Source organism: Triturus cristatus, chromosome 1_2 (assembly GCF_964204655.1).
Source record: "Triturus cristatus chromosome 1_2, aTriCri1.1, whole genome shotgun sequence".
In the NCBI taxonomy this organism is placed as follows: Eukaryota; Metazoa; Chordata; class Amphibia; order Caudata; family Salamandridae; genus Triturus; species Triturus cristatus.
Genome location: NC_140580.1, coordinates 127,559,330 through 127,582,942, shown reverse-complemented (window position 1 = coordinate 127,582,942; position 23,613 = coordinate 127,559,330). Strand labels below are relative to the sequence as shown.

General features: G+C 51.3%; 1 pseudogene across 1 annotated transcript in view; it reads right to left on the bottom strand.

The window, feature by feature from the left end:
• Positions 1–23,613, bottom strand: part of LOC146866942 (lysine-specific demethylase 5B-like) — a 492,309-nt pseudogene that overhangs the window by 307,593 nt on the left and 161,103 nt on the right. The window contains exon 6 of the transcript XR_014966721.1: positions 23,227–23,365. The product of XR_014966721.1 is annotated as a lysine-specific demethylase 5B-like (transcript). The remainder of the gene's footprint in view (positions 1–23,226; positions 23,366–23,613) is intronic.

The following is a 23,613-nucleotide window of genomic DNA, read 5'->3' as shown; positions in this document are numbered from 1 at the left end:
ACTGTCCCTTAGGGTGACTACACCTTAGGGTGACTACAACCTTCAAGTGCCCCCTCCCTTTAGGGAGAGGGGCACATCCCTGTTTCTATTTGGCCTAATTCTCCAATTCAAGATGGAGAATTTTTAAGAGAGGTGTTCACCTCAGCTCCAGGTAACTCTTGGGATATGGCAAGCCAAGGTGGACACTAGTACTCTGTTTACTAATTTTCTCACCTCTTCTGCTACCAAAAGTGGGGCGGCCTGAGGGGGGGGGGGGGGGGCAGGAGTGCGGGATTTGGGCATCCCCACTATTTGGAGCAGCCCAAATCAACATAACACAAGGTGAGAGCCTTTGAGGCTCACCGCCATATGTTGCTATGCCTGCTAGGGGGAAGTGAGAAGCACCTCCACCAAGAGTAGGCTTTGTTTCTGGCCTCCGAGAGCACAGAGGCTCTCACCGCATGAGGTCAGAAACCAGTCTGGTGGCGGCTGGCTGGCAGGGACCAGTCAGCCAATACACTAGAAGACAGTCGTTTTTCAGGGGTATCTCCAAGATGCCCTGTGAGTGTATTTTATAATAAATCCAACACTGGCATCAGTCTGGGTTCATAATGCTGAGACGTTCGATACAAAACCTCTTAATCTTCAATAAAGCCATCTTGGAGCTGTGGCGTTCGTAATGACAAACTCCTAGCCCATGTACTCAAAATGGCTTCACTGCTCTTGACTCAGACTCATGCAAGAATGGACTCAGACGCTGTAAGGGCATACTGCTCATGCTGCTATGCCCTCACCTGTGGTATAGTTGTGAGAAAGTGCCCTAGTTCTTGCATGATATGCCCCCACTTTTTGCTGAATTGCCGATGTTCTTTGAGTGTGCCCTGGGCTTCTGCTAATCAGGTACCCAGGGCCTATGTTCTTTCCCTAAAACTGCATTGAAGCCTAAACCCAATTGGCATCTCTGGCCACATGTCAGCCCCTGGTAAATGATACCACAGGTACCCAGGGCACTGTGACCAGAGAAGTCCTCGAAGGGCTGCAGCAATTATTGTGCCAACCTCAGAGACCCTGTACCCTGACACTCATACACTGCCTTTGCAGACTGAGTGCCTTGGTGCAGAACAAAGTGAAGAGTCGACATGGCACACATCCCTGTGCGCCATGCCCACAACCACTGCCCTGGCATACATCAGTCACCCCTCAGGAGCATGAGCCCTGTACCCCTACAGCGCCCAAGTCCATTCCTGGGCACTGTAAGTGCAGTGCTGCCATTAAGAGTATATGGTGCTGGGAGTTTGTCATTACGAACTCCACAGCACCATAATGGCTACACTGAAGACTGGGAAGTTTGGTATCAAACTTCTCAGCACATTAAACCCGCACTGATGCCAGTGTGAGATTTAATGTAAAATGTACCACAAAGGGCATCTTAGAGATGCCCCCTGAAACTCGACCAACTCCTAGTTACCTGACTGAGTGGCTGCTTAGGCTGCCACCACCAGACATGTTTCTGGACCACTGGGTCGAGAGATTGCCGCTCTCGGGGTCCTGAAATGATGCACCTCCTGGGACGAGGTGCCAAGCCTCCTCCCCCAGGATGGGCAGGGTTCACGAAGGAGAAGCTTCAAAAGGCATGCCGCCTTTGTGAGCTTCTCCAGACCAATTGCTGCTTTCAGCAACTGGTTCCCACTGGTTTTCCCAAGTGAGGAAAGGTGGTGTGCCCACCTCTGCCAACTCCATCCCTCAGGTGGGGGAGGCGAGGTGAAACGCAACCTCGAGCCCCTGCCATCTTGAGGATGGGGGGACTGAGCCAACCAGGGACAGGCTCAGGCCCACCTCCCACAGGAGAGTGGCAGAATAGGGGGTGTTTCCACCCCACGGAAGGGACTCATTGATCCCTGCCCTTTATCTACCTGTAACGCCCCTACATTTAGTATTTAGGGGGCACCCTTAACCTTGCTTCCTCAGATTAGAAACCACAAGAAAAGAAGATAAGAAGAAGGACCGAAGAGCGGTGCAGAGCTAACAAGAGGACGACGCCCACTGACTTGGCCCCAGCCCTACAGGCCTGTCTCCCCTCGAACCTGCTTCTGCGAAATCCCGGCATGTCCTGCAGCCAGCAACCTCACAAACCCCGGAAGACCTGCCTGCCTTCACTTCAAGGACTATCTCCCGAGAACACTGGACGTGTTTAAACTGCGGCTTCTGGTTCCAGCCAGAGACCGCAAATCCAGCGCACTCTGCACCCGCCGACCCCAGCCCGAGCTCGAGTGAACCAACACCACAAGGAGGTCCCCCCGGTGATCCTGACCAGAGATCCGGCAACCCCAGACCTGCCTCAAGCCTCGAGACGACGCCTGCAGCCTCAATCCAGAGGACCCCATCCTACCGCGACCAGAGCAGGTAAGAAAATCTGACGTCCCAAGGTACCCCTGCACCCGACGCCCCACGGCCTTGTGTGCCCAAACCAACGGTGCCTAACCAACCCACGACATCCCAACTTACCCCTCGAAGTGGTGGTCGCACCCAGAAGATACTCGTCCCGAGCCTGCAGTGTTTCTTTGCCCCGGAGGTTCTCCATTGGAAACAACAGGGCACACGACCTCAAAACAGCACCCGGCCGCCGTAGTGCCGCTGAGGGTGCACCTTTGTTGCTACTTTGGTCCCCAACTTGCCCTGAGCTAAACCCTAGGAGCTTTGCTCACACAGCTGTGTGGCCTGCTAGCCAGCAGCCACCAACCGGAAGCCCCCTATCCTCCATAGGATAACATTGGGCCTCAACACTCTGCACCCAGCCGCCCTAGTGCCGCTGAGGGTGCAATCTCAGTGCATCACTGACCCTGGGGGACCCCTGAGTCTAACCCCAGAACCTTAACTCCCACAGTCGGTTACTTGCCTGCAAACCGATAACCTGTTTTCCTTCCATAGAACGAGTGTGAAGTTGAAACTTGAAATATTCCTTAAAAATCGAAACAATAACCAAAACGCATTTTCTCAACTATTTTCAGGAAATGTCCCAGTGCTGAATCTAGGCATCCAGCACGGAGTTAGAAAAAGTAACTTACCTGCAATTTGTTGAAAAAGCCTATTCATTTCAATGTACTGCATTTGCTAAGTGCTTCATACTACTGCTCCCCTGTAAATCAAACAAAGTACATTTCTTATTGCATTTTTCAACTGTTCTATATCCAGTAACTTATTACTGAAGAGTATTTAATGCTTACCTGTACCAGGCTTGCTTGGTTCTAAATATAAACAATATATTTTTATACAAAAACAATTGGCCTAGAGTTCAGTCCTTGGGTGTGTGAATTAATTTGCTGACTGAGTGTGTACATCAAATGCTTAACACTGTCCTCTGATACTGCCTTACTGCTCGACCAAGCTACCACTTTAGAGAGTAAAGTTATAGCTAACTTTAACCTCTACCTACCTTTGGGGACTCTTATATACACTGTACCTCACTTTGGTGCAGTATATATAGAGCCAGTTTCTTACAATAGTGCACTCTGCCTTAGAGCTGTAAGGCCTGCCAGAGGGGTGACACACCTATGCCACAGGCAGAGGTGTGAAGGCATGGCACCCAGGTTGGTGTACCATGTCAACTCTTAGTTTAGTCACACTACAACACATAGCCTGCAATGGCAGTGTGTATGTGTTTGGCATCGGGCCCCTTAGCACCCTTATACATGCTGCAGTCTTTAAGGACCCTCTCTGGTCCCTCAGTAACATCATTAAATTTAGCATTAAAGGGCTTCCCTGAACCTTGTTCCTCAGATTAGACGACCTACAAAGAAGAAGGACCGAAGAGTCGTGCAGCAGTGGAGAAGACAACAACTGACTTGGCCCCCAGCCCTACAGGCCTGTCTCCTCCACCAGCGACCCTGCTCAAAGAAATTGGTGTCCGGTGGCCAGCAACTGCAGAGACCTCAGCTGCCTTCAATAAAGACTTTCTCCTGTGGACAACGGATATGGCCAGCAAAAGCAACCTTCAACAAGAACTCCTGTGCCTCCTAGAACTACGAGTCCTCACCACTCTGCACCAGTCACCCTCGGCACAAGTGCAGGTGGTCCAACGATCCAGTGACATCCTGATCTGTAATCCAGCGTTTGATGACCTCTTCTGAATTTTGCCACGATGCCTGAAGCCTCATCTTGAAGGGTCCCCCCGACCGAAACCAGATCTGGTGAGAGAAACCCAACTTCTAAAGACACCACTCAACCCGCAGCTCTCAGGCTTTGGAGTGCCCAACCGACGGTGTCCCGGCATCCCCCAACTATCCAACTCAATTCTCCAGTCGTTGGATTCCTTCAGGCAGTCTTCTGGACCGAGCCTGCAGCCTTCATCTCCAACCGAGGATCTCCATTGGTTTCTATAGGACAGCCGACGCCCCATTTGCACCCGGGACGCCCCTTTGTCACTGGTGGTGCAGCTTTGGTGCTTGTTGGTGGCCCCTACAGTGCTGACCTCAACCTCCAGGGCCTGTGTCCCTGAACCGCGTGTACTTACCTGCTTCGCGGTACCCCCAGCTTCTATAGGCTAACATTGAGCGCAGTGACCTCTGCACTCAGCTGCTCCAGTGCCACTGGTGGTGCAGTACCTACCTTGGTCCGACCGTTGCCAAGTGTTGGTCAAAACCGCCAAAGACTGAATTTGTAAATCGAGTGCTTACCTGAAATTGACTTACCTGTCTTTCCTCCCATAGGATTGCATTGATTTCTCTCTATATTGCACTAAGTGTTTATACTGAGAACTGTAGAGTATCTTATCGATATTGAAAAGTATTTCATGCACCTGTAAAGTATTTCAAATGCTTATACAAACATTTGCCATCTGTATATTGAAAGTACTGCATAACTGAAAAAGTCTACTTGCCTGTAACTAAGTTCCACTTGGTTCCTAACATTAAAGTAACTAAAGTAATATTTTTATAAACATTGGCCTGGAGTTAGTCATTGAGTGTGTTTGCTGCCTTGTATGAGTGTACACAAAAAATGCATTCACACTACCCTCTGATAAGCCTGACTGCTCAGCCCAGCTACCACTAAATTGAGAGTAAGGTAGTATCTACTTTATCCTCTGCTATGTGTTTGGGGACTTACTGGACTCTGCACACTATATCTCTTTTTGATATGGTATATACAGAGCCCGATTCATACTACGTACCCTTGTATGGAGTCGGGCTCGGAGTATGAACTGCCTCTACTGGTAGCCAGTATTATCTGTACATTTGTTGGCGCTGACTGTGCTTCAGTTTCTTGTTGCTCTTGACTGAGGTCTAGCGACAGATCCCGGAAGATATATAGAGCATCTTCTGTGCGTCACTGCATGGCTGTAAGAGCCTAACGATGCTCTCTTCATTTGACACGTCTTTTTAGATCTGAACACTAAGCATGCCTTACAGGATTTTTTTTGTGTTCTGGAGATAAACCTAGATTACATACTTTATGTAAATCCTATCTGGAATATTTAGCGTGGCAGTTAGGTCAAAAACTGAAGGGCGTATTTTCCATTCTTCGTGGACATATTTCTGTATAATGAAGTTGAAGTAGTGGAGTAACGCCGCCCCCAGGCAGGAACTATGAATATAGAGGTATTACCAGTTTCTGTCTTTCGGATCTGTGATTTATCGGCTCGGAAACAATACCGAAAGCCTAACAAGCATTTGCAATGCAATAGGTCTCGCAGTTACGAGAGTTTCAGCTATTGGCATTGTAAATAACAATGCCTTTTATTTATGTTTTTTTAAAAATTAATAAATAAAATGCATTATCATTTGCAATGTCAATAGCTCAAACTCGCGTACATGCGAGACATATTGCATTGCAAATGCTTGTTAACAGATAGGGTCTGCTGTCTCTTCCTGGTCTGAAGGTAACCCCTTCTCCTACGATGTTGGATGGGTGTTGCACACACAGGACCCCATTTGCAAAGCCATTTGTGTAAGCCTAGTTGTCATGTGTAAATAATTTAACTACAAAATCCCCGAAATCTTTTAACTAGGACACACTTGCAGTATTCTCCCACACTTGCGCCTATCCTCAGACTGGCCCGTGAGGAATGGTGGCACGGAGGGGGTGAGGAGGGGCGCTCTGATGGAGTGAGTAATTCGAAGGCGAGGCCTGGGGTCCCCGGGATTCGGCTGCGTGCACCGTCTGAACAGTGGGAGGCACACCAAGCAGGCAGGCTGGGATAGGAATCCATATTTCTCCCTGACAGGAAGGCGATCCGTTATCAGCTTGGAAGCCCTCGCGAGACGTCTGCGGTTAGACAAAAACAATATACAAGTGCGAAGCGAAACCAACCGCCGCAATTGAGAAGGAGGGTATGGGGGGGTTGAGGAAAGCAACATAGAATACAGTCAGTTGCATTTGGTGGTATTGTAATAGGAACATAACCAAAGTAGGAAGCACTATTGAAGTGCTTAAACATAAAGAAGTGGGGTGGGGGGAAAGCAACATAGAATACAGTCAGTTGCATTTGGTGGTATTGTAATAGGAACATAACCAAAGTAGGAAGCACTATTGAAGTGCTTAAACATAAAGAAGAGGGGTGGGGGAGACGGGAGAAAAAACAGATAGGGGTACGAATTTGAATTTGAATTTGAATTTGAATTTGGCCAACACATGCTACGAATACAATTCGATGTCTTGAAAGGAAAATTATGATGTAAGGGGTTGAAGCTGCTGGTTTTAAAAGCACAATTACTCAGCACAGCTGTTTCAGATGCATGCACCAGTGATACACTTGATGACCTTAGCGATAGGCTCTGTGGATCTCTTAGTCACCTCAGGAGTCTGACGGGATTCTTTTTTACTAAATTTAAATGGCAACTTTATTTTCAACTTCTCAGGTGTAGGGCTAGCTAGCTACGTTTTTATCCTGCCTCCATATACACCAAAGTTAGCCTTACATCTATATACTTAAGCATTTTCTTCAAGCATGTGAAACAAAGGTACTATTTTCTGAAATTGTGGTCATGGTGCTGCACTTTGAATGCTCATGTTCCATGTAGGCATTTCTTTTCAACATGCAGTACACTTCGCAAAAAGTAAAACAAGCACAACCTCTTCTCTGATGAATTTAGTACTGAAAACTTAATACTGTTTTAATTTATAAAAAATAAAAAAAAAACTGGAGAAGGGCCCCTGATGATTACTTCCAACCAACATCTGCAGAACATTTGCCAGCTCGTGCCTCTGTGAGGGGCATAGCTGACAGAGCTCTCCGCCTATCCACCTAACTGGTCAGATTTCGGGTGATTAAAGGAGGATAGGCTGCATGTAGTATATGTATGTTTCCTACGTTATTTAAGTGCTTTATAAGGGACTGCTTCATAAAATTGCCTACCAAGGATTACCAGCCGAATCGGGAATATTTACACATGTGAATCTATGAAAAATCTACTCTTTGGAGAACATGCCCAAACCAAATGACAGAAAACAAAAAGCAATCTGAGGTGGAATCTGGCTCCTAGTGCGATGTGGGTTTCATGAAGGTATCACTCACCTTGAAACTGAAAGCACTTCTTCAAAGAAAAACAAGCTGTGATACTTTGAACCTAGGAGCATACACAGAATGTGATCTAAAGCAGTACAAGTTGCAAATACAAATATTTGTGTCAATAAATGTATTTTTGTAGGTAAGGTTTCAGTACTCTCCTCATGCCTAGTGTATGTACAGATCGTGCTTCTGAAAACGAAGGATTCCAAAAGAATGATGGAAGTGAAACTGACTGATTAATATGAAAATCATGCCACTTTAGGTAGAAATCCTGGATGAGATCTCAATTGTCCTATTCTTTTGGAACACTGTCGAGCATAGGTACTCACAAACTTTCTCTCGGGGGCCAAATTTACAGTGTGGTTTGTGGCCGATGGCCGCACCGGTGGGGGCGGGGGCAGTGGGGGAGGGGGCGGGGCTAGAGCAAAAAAAAAATCTGTGACCATCATGAGGTTGAACACAGGCCCCTGCAGCGGACGCCTTCGTCCACTGAGCCACCAGACCCGACATTCACACATCTCTATCTCTCTCGCTCTGTCTCCCTCTATCACTCTCTCTCTATCTATCACTCTCTCTATCACTCTCCCTCCCTCTGTCTATCACTCTCCCTCTCTCTCTCCCTCTCCCTCTGTCTATCACTCTCCCTCTGTCTATCACTCTCCCTCTCTCTCTCCCTCTGTCTATCACTCTCCCTCCCTCTCTCTCTCCCTCTCTCACTCCCTCTGTCTCTCCCTCTGTCTCTCCCTCTGTCTCTTCCTCTGTCTCTCCCTCTGTCACTCCCTCTGTCACTCCCTCTGTCACTCCCTCTGTCTCTCCCTCTGTCACTCCCTCTGTCTCTCCCTCTGTCTCTCCCTCACTCTGTGTCTCCCTCCCTCACTCTGTCTCAGTCCCTCCCTCACTCTGTCTCAGTCCCTCCCTCACTCTGTCTCAGTCTCTCCCTCCGTATGTCTCCCTCCCTCTCGTCTCCCTCCCTCTCGTCTCCCTCCCTCTTGTCTCCCTCCCTCTTGTCTCCCTCCCTCTTGTCTCCCTCCCTCTTGTCTCCCTCCCTCTTGTCTCCCTCCCTCTTGTCTCCCTCCCTCTGTCTCCCTCCCTCTGTCTCCCTCCCTCTGTCTCCCTCCCTCTGTCTCCCTCCCTCTGTCTCCCTCCCTCTGTCTCCCTCCCTCTGTCTCCCTCCCTCTGTCTCCCTCCCTCTGTCTCCCTCCCTCTGTCTCCCTCCCTCTGTCTCCCTCCCTCTGTCTGTCTCCCTCCCTCTGTCTGTCTCCCTCCCTCTGTCTGTCTCCCTCCCTCTGTCTGTCTCCCTCCCTCTGTCTGTCTCCCTCTGTCTGTCTCCCTCTGTCTGTCTCCCTCTGTCTGTCTCCCTCTCTCTCTCCCTCTGTCTATCACTCTCCCTCCCTCTCTCTCTCCCTCTCTCACTCCCTCTGTCTCTCCCTCTGTCTCTCCCTCTGTCACTCCCTCTGTCACTCCCTCTGTCACTCCCTCTGTCACTCCCTCTGTCACTCCCTCTGTCACTCCCTCTGTCACTCCCTCTGTCACTCCCTCACTCTGTGTCTCCCTCCCTCACTCTGTGTCTCCCTCCCTCACTCTGTGTCTCCCTCCCTCACTCTGTGTCTCCCTCCCTCACTCTGTCTCAGTCCCTCCCTCACTCTGTCTCAGTCTCTCCCTCCGTATGTCTCCCTCCCTCTTGTCTCCCTCCCTCTTGTCTCCCTCCCTCTTGTCTCCCTCCCTCTTGTCTCCCTCCCTCTTGTCTCCCTCCCTCTTTCTCCCTCCCTCTTGTCTCCCTCCCTCTTGTCTCCCTCCCTCTTGTCTCCCTCCCTCTTGACTCCCTCCCTCTGTCTCCCTCCCTCTGTCTCCCTCCCTCTGTCTCCCTCCCTCTGTCTCCCTCCCTCTGTCTCCCTCCCTCTGTCTCCCTCCCTCTGTCTCCCTCCCTCTGTCTCCCTCCCTCTGTCTCCCTCCCTCTGTCTCCCTCCCTCTGTCTCTCTCCCTCCCTCTGTCTGTCTCCCTCCCTCTGTCTCCCTCCCTCTGTCTGTCTCCCTCCCTCTGTCTCCCTCCCTCTGTCTGTCTCCCTCTGTCTGTCTCCCTCTGTCTGTCTCCCTCTGTCTGTCTCCCTCTGTCTGTCTCCCTCTGTCTGTCTCCCTCTGTCTGTCTCCCTCTGTCTCCCTCTCCCTCTCTCTCCCTCTCCCTCTGTCTCCCTCTCCCTCTGTCTCCCTCTCCCTCTGTCTCCCTCTCCCTCTGTCTCCCTCTGTCTCCCTCCTGTCTCCCTCTCCCTCCTGTCTCCCTCTCCCTCCTGTCTCCCTTTCCCTCCTGTCTCCCTCTCCCTCCTGTCTCCCTCCGCCTCCCTCCGCCTCCATCCCTCTGCCTTCCTCCCTCCCTCTGCCTTCCTCCCTCCCTCTGCCTTTCTCCCTCCGCCTCCCTCCCTCTGCTTCCCTCCCTCCCTCTGCCTCCCTCCCTCTGTTTCCTTCCCTCCCTCTGTCTCTGTCTCCCTCTCCCTGTCTCCCTCCCTCTCTCTCCCTCCCTCTCCCTCCCTCTCTCTCCCTCCCTCTCCCCCCTCTCTCTCCCTCCCCCTCCCTCCCTCTGTGTCTCCCTCCCTCTGTGTCTCCCTCCCTCTGTGTCTCCTTCCCTCTGTGTCTCCCTCCTTCCCCTCTGTCTGCCTCCCTCTCTCGCTGTCTCCCTCCCTCCCTCCGTCTCTCTCCCTCCCTCCGTCTCCCTCCGTCTCCCTCCCTCCCTCCGTCTCTCTCCCTCCCTCCGTCTCCCTCCGTCTCCCTCCCTCCCTCCGTCTCTCTCCCTCCCTCCGTCTCCCTCCGTCTCCCTCCCTCCCTCCGTCTCCCTCCGTCTCCCTCCCTCCCTCCGTCTCCCTCCCTCCCTCCGTCTCCCTCCGTCTCCCTCCATCCCTCCGTCTCCCTCCCTCCCTCCGTCTCCCTCCGTCTCCCTCCGTCTCCCTCCCTCCTTCCGTCTCCCTCCGTCTCCCTCCCTCCTTCCGTCTCCCTCCGTCTCCCTACCTCCCTCCTGTCTCCCTCCCTCCCTCCTGTCTCCCTCCCTCCCTCCTGTCTCCCTCCCTCCCTCCCTCCTGTCTCCCTCCCTCCTGTCTCCCTCCCTCCTGTCTCCCTCCCTCCTGTCTCCCTCCCTCCTGTCTCCCTCCCTCCTGTCTCCCTCCCTCCTGTCTCCCTCCCTCCTGTCTGTCTGTCTCCCTCCTGTCTCCCTCCCTCCCGTCTCCCTCCCTCTCGTCTCCCTCCCTCTCGTCTCCCTCCCTCTCGTCTCCCTCCCTCTCGTCTCCCTCCCTCTCGTCTCCCTCCCTCTCGTCACCCTCCCTCTCGTCACCCTCCCTCTCGTCTCCCTCCCTCTTGTCTCCCTCCCTCCCTCTCATTCACTGTTTGTCTCCCTCTCTCAGTCTCTCTCCCTCTCCCTCTCTCTCCCCGTCTCCCTCCCTCTCTCTCTCCCTCCCTCTAACTCTCCCTCCCTCTAACTCTCCCTCCCTCTAACTCTCCCTCCCTCTGTCTCCCTCCCTCTCCCTCCCTCTCCCTCTCTCTCTCCCTCCTATCTCTCTCTCTCCCGCTGTCTCCCTCCCTGTTTCCGTCCCTCTCCCTCTCTCTCTCCCTCCTATCTCTCTCCGTCTGTCTCCCTCCCGCTCTCTCCCCGTCTCCCTCCCTCTCTCTCCCTCTGTCTCACTCCCTCTGTCTCCCCCTCTGTCTCCCTCCCTCCCTCTCCCTCTGTCTCCCTCCCTCTGTCTCCTTGTCTGTCTCCCTCTCTCTCTGTCTCTCCCTCTCTGTCTCCCGCTCTGTCTTCCCCCTCCTTCTCTCCCTCCCTCTGTCACACTGTCTTCCTTCTGCTGTAAACTCACCCGCTGCTCTCACTAGCTGCTGCCCCCCTCCCCTTCACCTCACCCTGCTGTCCCTGTCACCTCACCCAGCGCTGAGACAGCTTCCCTGGAACACACACAGCCGCCGCACCCAAGTACTGAAAAGGTCTTTTAAAGACCATTCACTTGTTAATGAGGCTTTGTTGAATTTCACCTCTTCTTAGCGCCCCTGCATCTCCACTCAAAAGCGCCCCTGCATCTCCACTCAATCAGAGTGGAGATGCAGGGGCGCTAAGAAGAGGTGAAATACAACAAAGCCTTATTAACAAGTGAATGGTTTTTAAAAGAATCGCCCGGCCCCCATAGCTCCGTGCTGCTGCAACCGGCGATATAAAAAAACAGAGGTATGTTGCCTGCAAGGTCCGTGGGCCGCCAAGGAAGGCTTGCCGGGCCTCCCTCTGTCTCGCTCCCTCTGTCTCCCTCCCTCTGTCTCCCTCCCTCTGTCTGTCTCCCTCTGTCTGTCTCCCTCTGTCTGTCTCCCTCTGTCTGTCTCTATCTGTCTGTCTCCCTCTGTCTGTCTCCCTCTCCCTCTGTCTCCCTCTGTCTGTCTCCCTCTCCCTCTGTCTCCCTCTCCCTCTGTCTCCCTCTCCCTCTGTCTCCCTCCTGTCTCCCTCTCCCTCCTGTCTCCCTCTCCCTCCTGTCTCCCTCTCCCTCCTGTCTCCCTCTCCCTCCTGTCTCCCTCTCGTCTCCCTCCGCCTCCCTCCCTCTGCCTTCCTCCCTCCCTCTGCCTTCCTCCCTCCTTCTGCCTTCCTCCCTCCTTCTGCCTTTCTCCCTCCGCCTCCCTCCCTCTGCCTCCCTCCCTCTGCCTCCCTCCCTCTGTTTCCTTCCCTCCCTCTGTCTCTGTCTCTGTCTCCCTCTCCCTGTCTCCCTCCCTCTCTCTCTCTCCCTCTCTCTCCCTCTCTCTCCCTCCCTCTCCCCCCTCTCTCTCCCTCCCCCTCCCTCCCTCTGTCTCCCTCTGTGTCTCCCTCCCTCTGTGTCTCCCTCCCTCTGTGTCTCCCTCCCTCTGTGTCTCCCTCCTTCCCCTCTGTCTGCCTCCCTCTCTCGCTGTCTCCCTCCGTCTCCCTCCGTCTCCCTCCCTCCCTCCGTCTCCCTCCGTCTCCCTCCCTCCCTCCGTCTCCCTCCGTCTCCCTCCCTCCCTCCGTCTCCCTCCGTCTCCCTCCCTCCCTCCGTCTCCCTCCGTCTCCCTCCCTCCCTCCGTCTCCCTCCGTCTCCCTCCCTCCCTCCGTCTCCCTCCGTCTCCCTCCCTCCCTCCGTCTCCCTCCCTCCGTCTCCCTCCCTCCGTCTCCCTCCGTCTCCCTCCCTCCCTCCGTCTCCCTCCGTCTCCCTACCTCCCTCCGTCTCCCTCCGTCTCCCTACCTCCCTCCGTCTCCCTCCCTCCCTCCGTCTCCCTCCGTCTCCCTACCTCCCTCCGTCTCCCTCCGTCTCCCTACCTCCCTCCGTCTCCCTACCTCCCTCCTGTCTCCCTACCTCCCTCCTGTCTCCCTCCCTCCCTCCTGTCTCCCTCCCTCCCTCCTGTCTCCCTCCCTCCCTCCTGTCTCCCTCCCTCCTGTCTCCCTCCCTCCCTCTCGTCTCCCTCCCTCTCGTCTCCCTCCCTCTCGTCTCCCTCCCTCTCGTCTCCCTCCCTCTCGTCTCCCTCCCTCTCGTCTCCCTCCCTCTCGTCTCCCTCCCTCTCGTCTCCCTCCCTCTCGTCTCCCTCCCTCTCGTCTCCCTCCCTCTCGTCACCCTCCCTCTCGTCACCCTCCCTCTCGTCACCCTCCCTCTCGTCACCCTCCCTCTCGTCACCCTCCCTCTCGTCTCCCTCCCTCTTGTCTCCCTCCCTCCCTCTCATTCACTGTTTGTCTCCCTCTCTCAGTCTCTCTCCCTCTCCCTCTCTCTCCCCGTCTCCCTCCCTCCCTCTAACTCTCCCTCCCTCTAACTCTCCCTCCCTCTAACTCTCCCTCCCTCTAACTCTCTCTCCCTCTGTCTCCCTCCCTCTCCCTCTCCCTCCCTCTCTCTCTCCCTCCTATCTCTCTCTCTCCCGCTGTCTTCCTCCCTCTCTCTCTCGCTCCCTCTCTCTCTCTCTGTCTCCCTCCCTCTCTCTCCCCGTCTCCCTCCCTCTCTCTCCCTCTGTCTCACTCCCTCTGTCTCCCCCTCTGTCTCCCTCTGTCTCCCTCCCTCTCTCTCCCTCTGTCTCCCTCCCTCTGTCTCCTTGTCTGTCTCCCTCTCTCTCTGTCTCTCCCTCTCTGTCTCCCGCTCTGTCTTCCCCCTCCTTCTCTCCCTCCCTCTGTCACACTGTCTTCCTTCTGCTGTAAACTCACCCGCTGCTCTCACTAGCTGCTGCCCCCCCCTTCACCTCACCCTGCTGTCCCTGTCACCTCACCCAGCGCTGAGACAGCTTCCCTGGAACACACACAGCCGCCGCACCCAAGTACTGAAAAGGTCTTTTAAAGACCATTCACTTGTTAATGAGGCTTTGTTGAATTTCACCTCTTCTTAGCGCCCCTGCATCTCCACTCAAAAGCGCCCCTGCATCTCCACTCAATCAGAGTGGAGATGCAGGGGCGCTAAGAAGAGGTGAAATACAACAAAGCCTTATTAACAAGTGAAGGGTTTTTAAAAGAATCGCCCGGCCCCCATAGCTCCGTGCTGCTGCAACCGGCGATATAAAAAAACAGAGGTATGTTGCCTGCAAGGTCCGTGGGCCGCCAAGGAAGGCTTGCCGGGCCGCTGGCGGCACGCGGGCCGTACTATGAGTACCCGTGCTGTAGAGGATTCCTGGTAGGATAGAAATTGTTTCAAATAAGGTTAAGGTCTAGGTTTTAAATGGGGGGCCCATGAGTTTTGAAAGGACTAGATTGAGGTCCCTAGGAGGAGAGGGTCTCCTAACTGGCAAAAAGAATTTAATTCAGTGCAGGACATTGGTAAACAGGAACCCTGAAAAAAAGGAAAATGTTACTTACCATGTAAGCATCTGTTCATGGCATGTAGTGCTGTAGATTCACATGCTGTGCATACTCCTGCCATCTAGTGTTGGGCCTGGATGTGTTCAAATTGTTTTTCTTCGAAAAAGACTTTCATGTCACAAGGTATTGGCACTCCTTCTTTCGCTTGTAATGCGCATGGGCATCAACTACATTGTTAGATTGTTTTCCCACACGGCGGGTGAGGATGAAGTGGAGTGAAGCGATGTATGGCAAGAGATGCCCGTTCAAAAAAAGACAGAAATATGAAAGTGTGATTACTGCAACGGCATCCTGGGAGGACGCATGTGACTCTACACTACATGACAAAACACAAAATCTCAGTGTCTCATTAAGAGCACAGACAGTGCACTAAGCACAACAAAAGGGAAAAAAAATGGGAGAAAAAAAAAGGGACAAGCTAAGGAAGTCCTATTTAAGAGTACGGAATCTCATCACCCACCGAAGTGGCATGCTTCATCATCTGGGATCTCCTCTTGGCTGAAAGCCTGGTGCAACCAAGGTGCTACAACTCCTTGCACGTTTTAGGAGGAGCTTGCAGATGTTTTAGTGTGATCCAGTGGCTAGATCTCCTAAGATCAATGGAGCATGAAAACAATGTGAGTGAAAATGCGTTATGCAGTGTGTGAAGTGAAAGGTTGTGCTTAGTGCACTGTCTGTGCTCTTAACCCAAGGATTTAGTGTTTTGTCCTTTATAGAGTGGGGATTAATCCGCGCAGGTCTTTAAAACGTCCCTTAGACCCTTTTCTTACCCGGTTTTGCAGTACTCTACACTACATGCCATGAACAGATACCTACATGGTGACATTTTCCGTTCAAGGCATGTGTGGCTGTAGATACACATGCTGTGCATAGACTGTAAAGCAGTCCCTCCTAGAAAGCAGTGGCTAGCCAGTGGGAGTTGCAGAGGACTGAAACAGTACATGGAGTACTGCCTGACCAATGTTAGCTTGTGGGGAGGGAGGGGGGGGGGGGGCAATCACATCCACACAGTAGTGTTTCGGGAAGGTGTGTAGTGTGGACCATGTAGCTGCTTTACAGAAGCCAGCTATAGGAATATTGCCTAGTAAGGCCATAGAGGCCCCATTTTTCCTTGTAGAGTGGGCTCTAGGAGGATTAGGAAAACCCTTTTGGCTTTCACGTGGCATGTTTGGATCTATTTGACTATCCCTCTCGCCATGCCTGATTTGGACAGGGCCTTTCATTTATGTGACTTAGAGAATGCAACAAAGAGTTGATGCATCTTCCTGAAAGATTTTGTTCTATCGACATAGTACACAAGGGCTCACTTTACATCTAAGGCAGAGTTCTTCAATCTGTGGGGCGCGCCCCCCTAGGGGTGCGCGACACCCTCTCAGGGGGGGCGCGGACTCCACCCTAAACTCACCTTTGTTTTCCACTGTCCCTCCAGAGCAGCAGATAATCAGACCGGGGCTTCGGCGGTAACAGAGGGCTGTAGGGGGGAGGGAGGGGAAATCGGTGGGGCACGAGGTGCCCATGCTTTTGTCTATTTTGAAAAGCTAATCCTCCCAAGAAGGTGTTAATTCCTAGAGCTGAAGTGCTTCAGCTGCAGTAGAATTCAAAGAGTCTCCTCTGTTATGAAACCGAAAGCAACCAACATTTCAGCTCTAGGAATTAACCCTGTCCTGGGACGGTTAGCTCTTAGCTCTTCCCAGAACGGAGAGAACATTTCTCTTAAAATTACACAAACATCTCCTGTGGTATCAATGCCCCTGCATATAGCCTCATTCCAGGGCTGCAGTAACTTCAGAATCTGCAGAAAACAGTGTTTGTGCCCAATTTAGAATGTCGAATTCTGCGCTAAGAGAGCTTGGACCTTAGATTTTAACCACTTAAATTCCAGCAGGGCACTTTACATAAACCACACCCTGGAGTTCCACTGATTATACTGTAATGCATGTCCTCTGCTTCCACCTTCGACACGCCATGCACGGTTTGCCTGTTATGAATGTCTATATTTCCCTAGTTCCATCTCAGTTTGCATTTTTTGGTATTGTAGCATTATCTTGATTTGCTTTGAAGTGCCAAAATGTGACAAGATACCATCACTGAAATACAATACGTAAATAGGGAGATAACATCTGCGGAGGCATCTACTGTGCTACACCTGCGCCACCCGAAACCCAGGGGTTTCAAAATTTATCATAACGTTAAATCAATTGCCTTCTCTACAGGAATAATTAGACAAACACAGAGATCCCTTTCCTTTCCACTGCTTCTGGCTGAGGTTTCTATAACCTTTTCTATTTATTCTACCCGTACGACTTTCATACTTAAGTATGTCATCCAATAAAGTGCGACGGGCACCTACTCTGGACCAGAAGGATGAATGTCCTCTCGGCTACAGACGCCTGGCAGGAGGCAATGCAGGTGTAATTACCAGCATCGAAGGCCTGCACCTGAGAAATACTGGCAGAAAAGGGGAGGAGCGTAAAAGTGACACAGTTGGTTTATGTCTTGCTTTCAGTTACTGCACATCTTCCTTCAGTATAGGACAGAGGGGCAGCAACACCCATGGACTCTTGTTGTAAAATGTGCCCTAAATATTGGTTTACGTGCCATTCCCACAATTCATTGCACATCAGAAGGTGATGTTCTACATGTGTGATGTCTGCGTTTCTGTCTCAGTGACCCCCACCCTTCGACCTGTGCTGTCTCTTGGAGCAGTAGGATACCATCAGGCGCGCAACGCCCATAGGGATAAAAGGGCTTTAGCCCCCCCACCCCATTGTGTCTCAGCCCGGGCTGCTGCAGCCAGGGCCTGGCTTTAGGGTGGTGCGACCCGTGCCACCGCACCGGGTGCTGGCTTCTGGGAGGCGTTGCGTTTGCAAGTACTCTCACACTGTCGCATCCCTTACCGTGCACTCACATGGGCACTCCTGCAACTCATACAGCGCAGAAGGTTAATGTGCCTGCTACAAAGAAGAACTGAGTGTGAGCAAACTATGAGATGCATTATAAAAAAAATGCAACGTTTGTCAGAAAGGTAGCTATAGAGAGATGAGGTGCATTGTTGGTGAGTGGTAGTGAGGGAATTCATGGAGAAGGAGGAAATGGGGGAGGGGGCACCAAAAAAAACTGTTGCACTGTGTGCGACCAGTCCTAGGGCCAGCCATGGCTGGGTGTGTTAGCCCCGCCACCAAATTTCAGGTCTAGTTGCACCACCCCTTACAAAGTATGGGCATCTTGCGCCCCATCAAGGTTTTCGTCCTAAATTACAAAAGTACACATTTACATGCACTGCAATCCAGCCTTTCAGGGGGCCCCTTGATAGTGACAGCTCTGTTTTTGCCCTGATGGCCTGGAATAATTCCTAAACAGATGCTTGTAAATACAGTTTTTTTCATTTCTTTTTAATGTGATTGATGTGAGAGAGTCTATTACTATTTGCAGAGAAATGTGTTTGTTTGATGCAACAACCATAAAAAAGTTTATGTTAGATCAGAACGGGTCCTCACACATGAGAAATTGGAGGATGTCACAGATATTATGCGCTGTCAAATTAGTGGGCTGCTGCGGTGTTACAACAGTGAAAACACACATCACTATCTATGAATATTAGATGCAAACACTTTTAGAATTTCTGTATGTGGCGAAAAACAGGCACACTCATCACATTAATGTTGGTGGTGTTATTATCCTTATATGTCATGTGTAAAACAAAGCATCCTAGTAAAAATAATTTGTGCACATTTTATCTTGGAAAACTGTGTTTTGAGCTGAGTAATAAGCCTCTGCCATTTAACCACACCCACTCACAAACCTGCAGTTTACTAAACACACTTATTGTGTTGAACATTATTTGCCGGATATGCGGGTGGCGGTTGATTATTTAGTGTACCAGATTCCAGAAATTTGTCAGGTGGTGGGGGGCCCCCCCGACATCTAAAACAATACAGCTGGGGGGGCTCAACCTACAAAAGTTTGAAGACCTCTGATCTAAGGTGTGGAGAGCCCGTTCTGCAACAGAGTCAGGTTGTGGGAAGAACAAAAGAAGTTCACTGGACTGATTTAGGTGAAACGGGGGGACAACCTTTGGGAGGACATTAGGATTGGTGCAGAGGACAACCCTGTTCCTGTGTCACTCAAATACAGGTTTCTTTAGGGTTCATGGCTGTAACTCACACGCTTTCGTGAAGTAATGGCAACGAGAAATGGCACCTTCTAAGAAAGGAATTGAACGGGGCAGGGGTGGAGCTGCTCAAAGGGGGGTACTCAGTCTTGTGAGGACAATGTTGAGGTTCCACGTAGGGCCCGGGGAGACCCAAGGAGGGAATACTCGTGAGGCCCTCCATGAAAGCCCTGGTGACTGGTATATGGAGGAGGGAGATGTGTTGTCTGTTCTGAAGATAGGCAGCTACAGCAGCCAGGTGAAAGCGAATGGAAGTGAAGGCCAGACCACACACCTGCAAGTGGAGTAGGTAGCAGACGATGTACTGGCCCCTAAGGGGTCAAAGGATCGATTTGCTTAGAGTGGCAATGGACAAACTGATTCAATTTGAGAGCGTAACTGGCGCGCGTGGTAGGCCTGTGTGCTTCTTTAAGGAAGCTCATGCATTCAGGTGGAAGTTTAAGGCATCCAAACTCCAAGACCTCAGGAGCCAGATCACAAGACTGAGCAACCTTGGTGCCTGATTTCCACTTGGTTCTGCGTGAGAAGGTCTTGCCTTTGTGGAGCCTCTTACGAGAGAATATTAAGTTCCAGTAGGGTGGTGAACAAGGGCTGGAGGGCCCAAGTGGGGGCCACCGGGATGAGGCCAAGGGATGTCGACAGTAGCCTCTGAACCACAAACGGAAGTAGGGGAAGAGGCAGAAAAGCATAGGCAAATATCCCTGGCCAATTCATCCATAGTGCTTTGCTCATGGACTGTGGGAACCTGGAGGCAAAGTTTGGGCATTTGACAGCAATGAAGAGGTCTACATGAGGGTACCACCACTGCTGGAATTAAGGGAGGAGAACTCTAGAGTGGAGCTCCCACTCGTGGACTTGTTTCAGCATTCTGCTGAGGGCAGCGAAGTAATTATCTATTCCTGGGAGATACTCCACCAGGAGGTGAATCTTTCAGCGGAGAGTCCACCACTAAAGGCTCTCGGCTAACAGAGCTGGGGTGACAGAGTGCCGTTTATTAAGGTAGTTAATGGCCATCATGTCTATCAAGGCGAGAACAACTTTACGGTTCAGATTAGGTAGGAAAGCCTTCCATGCCAGATGAACGGTAAACCACTCCAGGAAACTGATGTGGAGTCCCTGGTGTCTGGGTGGGTTCCCATTGGCCTGGACAGTCATGTACTGCAAGTGCGCACCACACCCTGTCCGTTGTGATGGTCACCTGCCGAACTGCGTTGAGAAAAGGGCACCCCTGCAACAGGTTGTTGGTGATTCACCACTGCAAAGAATGATAAGTGTGGTGGCCGATCAACACTAGATCATCCCAATGACCCTTTGCTTAAGAGCATTGCTCCGCTAGGCATTCCTGTAATAGAATCATAAGCAATCTGACGTGCGTAACTATGGCAATGCAGGAGGTCATCATGCCTAGAAGGGACATGACTGTCCCGACTCATCTGGTTGGAATTGAGGAATCAGTGCCTGGAAGGACTGTACCTGGGTTTGGTTTGGCTAAGTCTAGCCAACTTCTGAGCGGAGTATTGCTCCTAGGTAGTGTTGGATCTGGAGGGTTTGGAGGTGAGATTTCATGGCGTTGATGGTAAACCCCAGCTAGTCTAGGAGGTTTATCATGACCTGTGTGCTCTCGCAGCATTGTTGGCAGGTGGCCCTTTTGATCAGCCAGTTGTCCAGGTAGGACAAAGTCGTTCAACCCCTGCCTGCACAGGTGAGCAGCCACCACCGCAATGCATTTGGTAAACACCCGAGGTGCAGTGGTCACCCCGAAAGTTAGCACCTTGAACTAGTAATGCCTTCTGCTGATCACAAACCTGAGATATCCGCGATGGGCTAGTTGCATTGGTATGTGAAAATAGGCGTTCTTCGGGTCAAGAGGGCCATGAAGTTACCTTGCTGCAGAAGCAGGATGACATCCTGAATTGTGACAATGAGAAAGTGTTCTGACAAGATGTATTAGTTTAGGGGCCTGAGGGAGCCATCCTTTTTGGGGATCCGGAAGTAGAGAGTATACTCCCGTGCCCTGTTGATGAGGTTCTATGGCCCCTTTGAGGAGGAGCACCTGATCCTCCTCCCTGAGAAGTGTCTGATGTTCTGGGGAGAGAGTGTTTTTGCAGGGTAGAATATTGGACCAGTGCTCTTTTCCTAAACACAAGGTAAAATGGCCTAATTGTAATATAATTGGCACACACTTCAGCACTTCTATATGTCCTGTGTAAGTAGTACCCCTGGTACCTCAGGACATGGGTACTAAAGAAGGTCCCTCATGGCAGCAGCATGTATTATGCCACCCTAAGGAACGTACATACAAACTGCATGCAGCCTGCGTGTCATGGTGCAAACCATGAGTGAAAGCACGACAGCACCCTCACTGTGTGCCTGAATGTAGGAATGGCATGGTCACACCCACTTTTTGCCTGGTACATGATGTGATCGACAAAGTGTACTGGGTTCTGCGAACCAGGTACCCAGTGCCAGAGCCCTTTCCCAAAACAATACAATTGTACCCCCAATTGGCAAAATCTATAGCACCCTCTGTAAGTCCCTAGTAAATGGTATTCTGGTACCTAGGGCCTGAGGTACTAAAGAGGGCCCCTAAGGACTTCAGCTCAAATTGTGCTAACCTAAGGGACCCCTCACCAAGCACATTCAAGACTTCCATTGTAGGATGCCTTGGTTAAACGTCCATTCAACCCTCAGAGTGAAGTGACCAATAAATTACTAAATTAACAATGCTCATTGCCAAGTAAGATTTTCTTCAAAGAAAAATAACACGTAAACATCGGAGCCCAACTCTAGATGGCAATCAATCAAGTTTCTTGTAAAGCGCGACTATTTACCTGCTAGGGTCTCAAGGTGCTGGGTGGTTGGGGGGGTGGGGTGGTTGTGGAGGGTGAGGGGGGCAGTGAGGATGGGGGTCCTGCTGTTCAGTCGAACAGCCAGGTCTTGTGGGCCTTCTTGAATTGCGATGGCGATTGCCTGAGGTGCAGAGGCAAGGAGTTCCTGATCTTCGCAGCAAGGTAGAAGGAACTTCCTCCAGCTGTGGTCTTGGGGATCTGTGGGATGGTGGCCAGGGCTAGTTGGGTAGAGCGAAGATGTCTGGTGGGAGTGTAAAAGGAGAGGTGGTGGTTGAGGTATGCAGGTCCAGCGTTGTGGAGGGCTTTGTAGGCATGCGTGAGGAGCTTGAAAGTAATTCTTTTGTTAATATGAAGCCAGTGAAGGTCTCAGGTGGCCAGTAATGTGACTGTGGCGTGGGATGTTCAGGATGAGTCTGGCACAGGCGTTCTGGATGTTCTGCAGTTTCTTTAGGTGTTTCTGGGTGATGCCGGCGTAGAGTGCGTTGCGGTAGTAGAGTCTGCTTTTGACGAGCGCATGGGTGACCATTTCCTGGACTCAGTGGGGATCCATTTGAAGATCTTACGAAGCAAGGCGGAGAGTGTGGAAGCAGGTGGATGAGACTGCATGGAGCGAGGAGTCCAGGGTGATGCAGAGGTTTCGTATGTGGGTGGGTGTGAGGGGGGTTCAGAGTGCTGTGGGCCACCAGGAGTTGTCCCAGGTGAAGGGGGTGGAGCCCAAGTTGAGGACTCTGGTCTTGTCTGAGTTGAGCTTGAGAAAGCTGTCCATCATCCAAGTGGTGACTGCCTTCATTCCGTTGTGTAAGTTGCTTTTGGCAGCTGTAGGTTCGTTTGGGAGGGAGAGAATCAGCTGGGTGTCCTCGGCATAGGAGACAATGCTGAGTCCGTGGCTTCTGACAATGGCTGCAAGCGGGGGCATGTAGATGTTGAAGAGGGTGGGGCTCAGGGAGGATTACTAAGGCACTCCGCAGCTGATCTCTGTAGGTTATGAGTTTAACGATGGGAGTCTGACTGTTTGGCTGGTGAGGAAAAGCGGATTCATTCTAGGGTTTTGCTGCGGATACCGGCATTGTGGAGTCTTGCGCAGAGGGTGCGGTGGGAGATGTGTCGAAGGCGGCGGAGAGATCCAGGAGGATGAGGGCAGCAGCCTTGCCTCAGTCGAGGAGGGTGCAGATGTCTGTAGCGGCGAGGAGAGTGGTCTCGATGCTGTGATTGCTTCTGAAGCCCGATTGGGAGAGGTCCAGGTTGTGGTTCATTTCAATGAACTCAAAGTTAGGCGTTGATGACTTTCTCAATGACTCTGGCTGGGAAGGGGAGCAGAGAGATGGGTCTGTAGTTATTGAGATTCGTCAAGGTCAGCAGAGGATTTCTTCAGCAGTGGGTTGACCTCTGCATATTTCCAGGCTTCAGGGAAGGTGGTGGACTCGATGGAGCAGTTGATGGTGTGGCAGAGTTTGGGTACGATGGAGGTGCAGAAGTGTTCTGAGCCTGGGAATCTACAGCACAACACGCTACAAACCGATGCTTACAGGGTTAAGTAAAATCTTCCTTCTTTCTTGAAGGAGAAAGGCTCAGCTCATTATGCAGGGTGGCTGAAGTGGCCATCTTGTGGAGCTTAGGTACCTCTGAATGGGTTCAGACCTGCATTGAAATAAATTGCCACTCTGTTCTTTAAAAAGTGTTCTGACTGGACACTGGTTAAAGGACCACAGGTCACCACTTAATTTAAGGACCAAATGTTTAGCACAGCACCAATGACTTTATTAGGGTTGAATCAATGAAGTTCCAGTGGTAATTCTTTTGGCATTTAGAATTTCTGTGAGAAACTCTGTTTTTTCAGTGGCGACAAACTGTTGTCTTGCATGTGAGACAATGAAAGGAAAAATGTTACGAGAAACAATAGGAACTGTAGACAAACAACTTTATCCCACCTGCATGGTATCCACTTCCTGCATCCATTCTTTGGCTTTCTGTAAAGCATCTTTCAAAGCCAAGCCATTTGGAAGATATGCAGGAACATTCTCGACTTCCGCCAATGCTGCCGCAAGAACGCTAATTGAACTGTGTGGCCTGTGGGAAAAAATAAGCAAGGATTGATTTTCTAGTCATCGTGGCTTAATGAATAAGTTACTTACCTTCGGTAACGCCTCATCTGGTAGAGATGGGATCTAGTCACAGATTCCTTATCTTAGAATTCTCCCCAGGTGCCGGACTAGATCCGGATATTTTTGCAGCAGTACCTCTGCATGTCAGTAGAGGGTGTCGACTCTGTAGCGACATCATCCTCCGGATGTGACGTAAATGGAGTCCACTTAAGC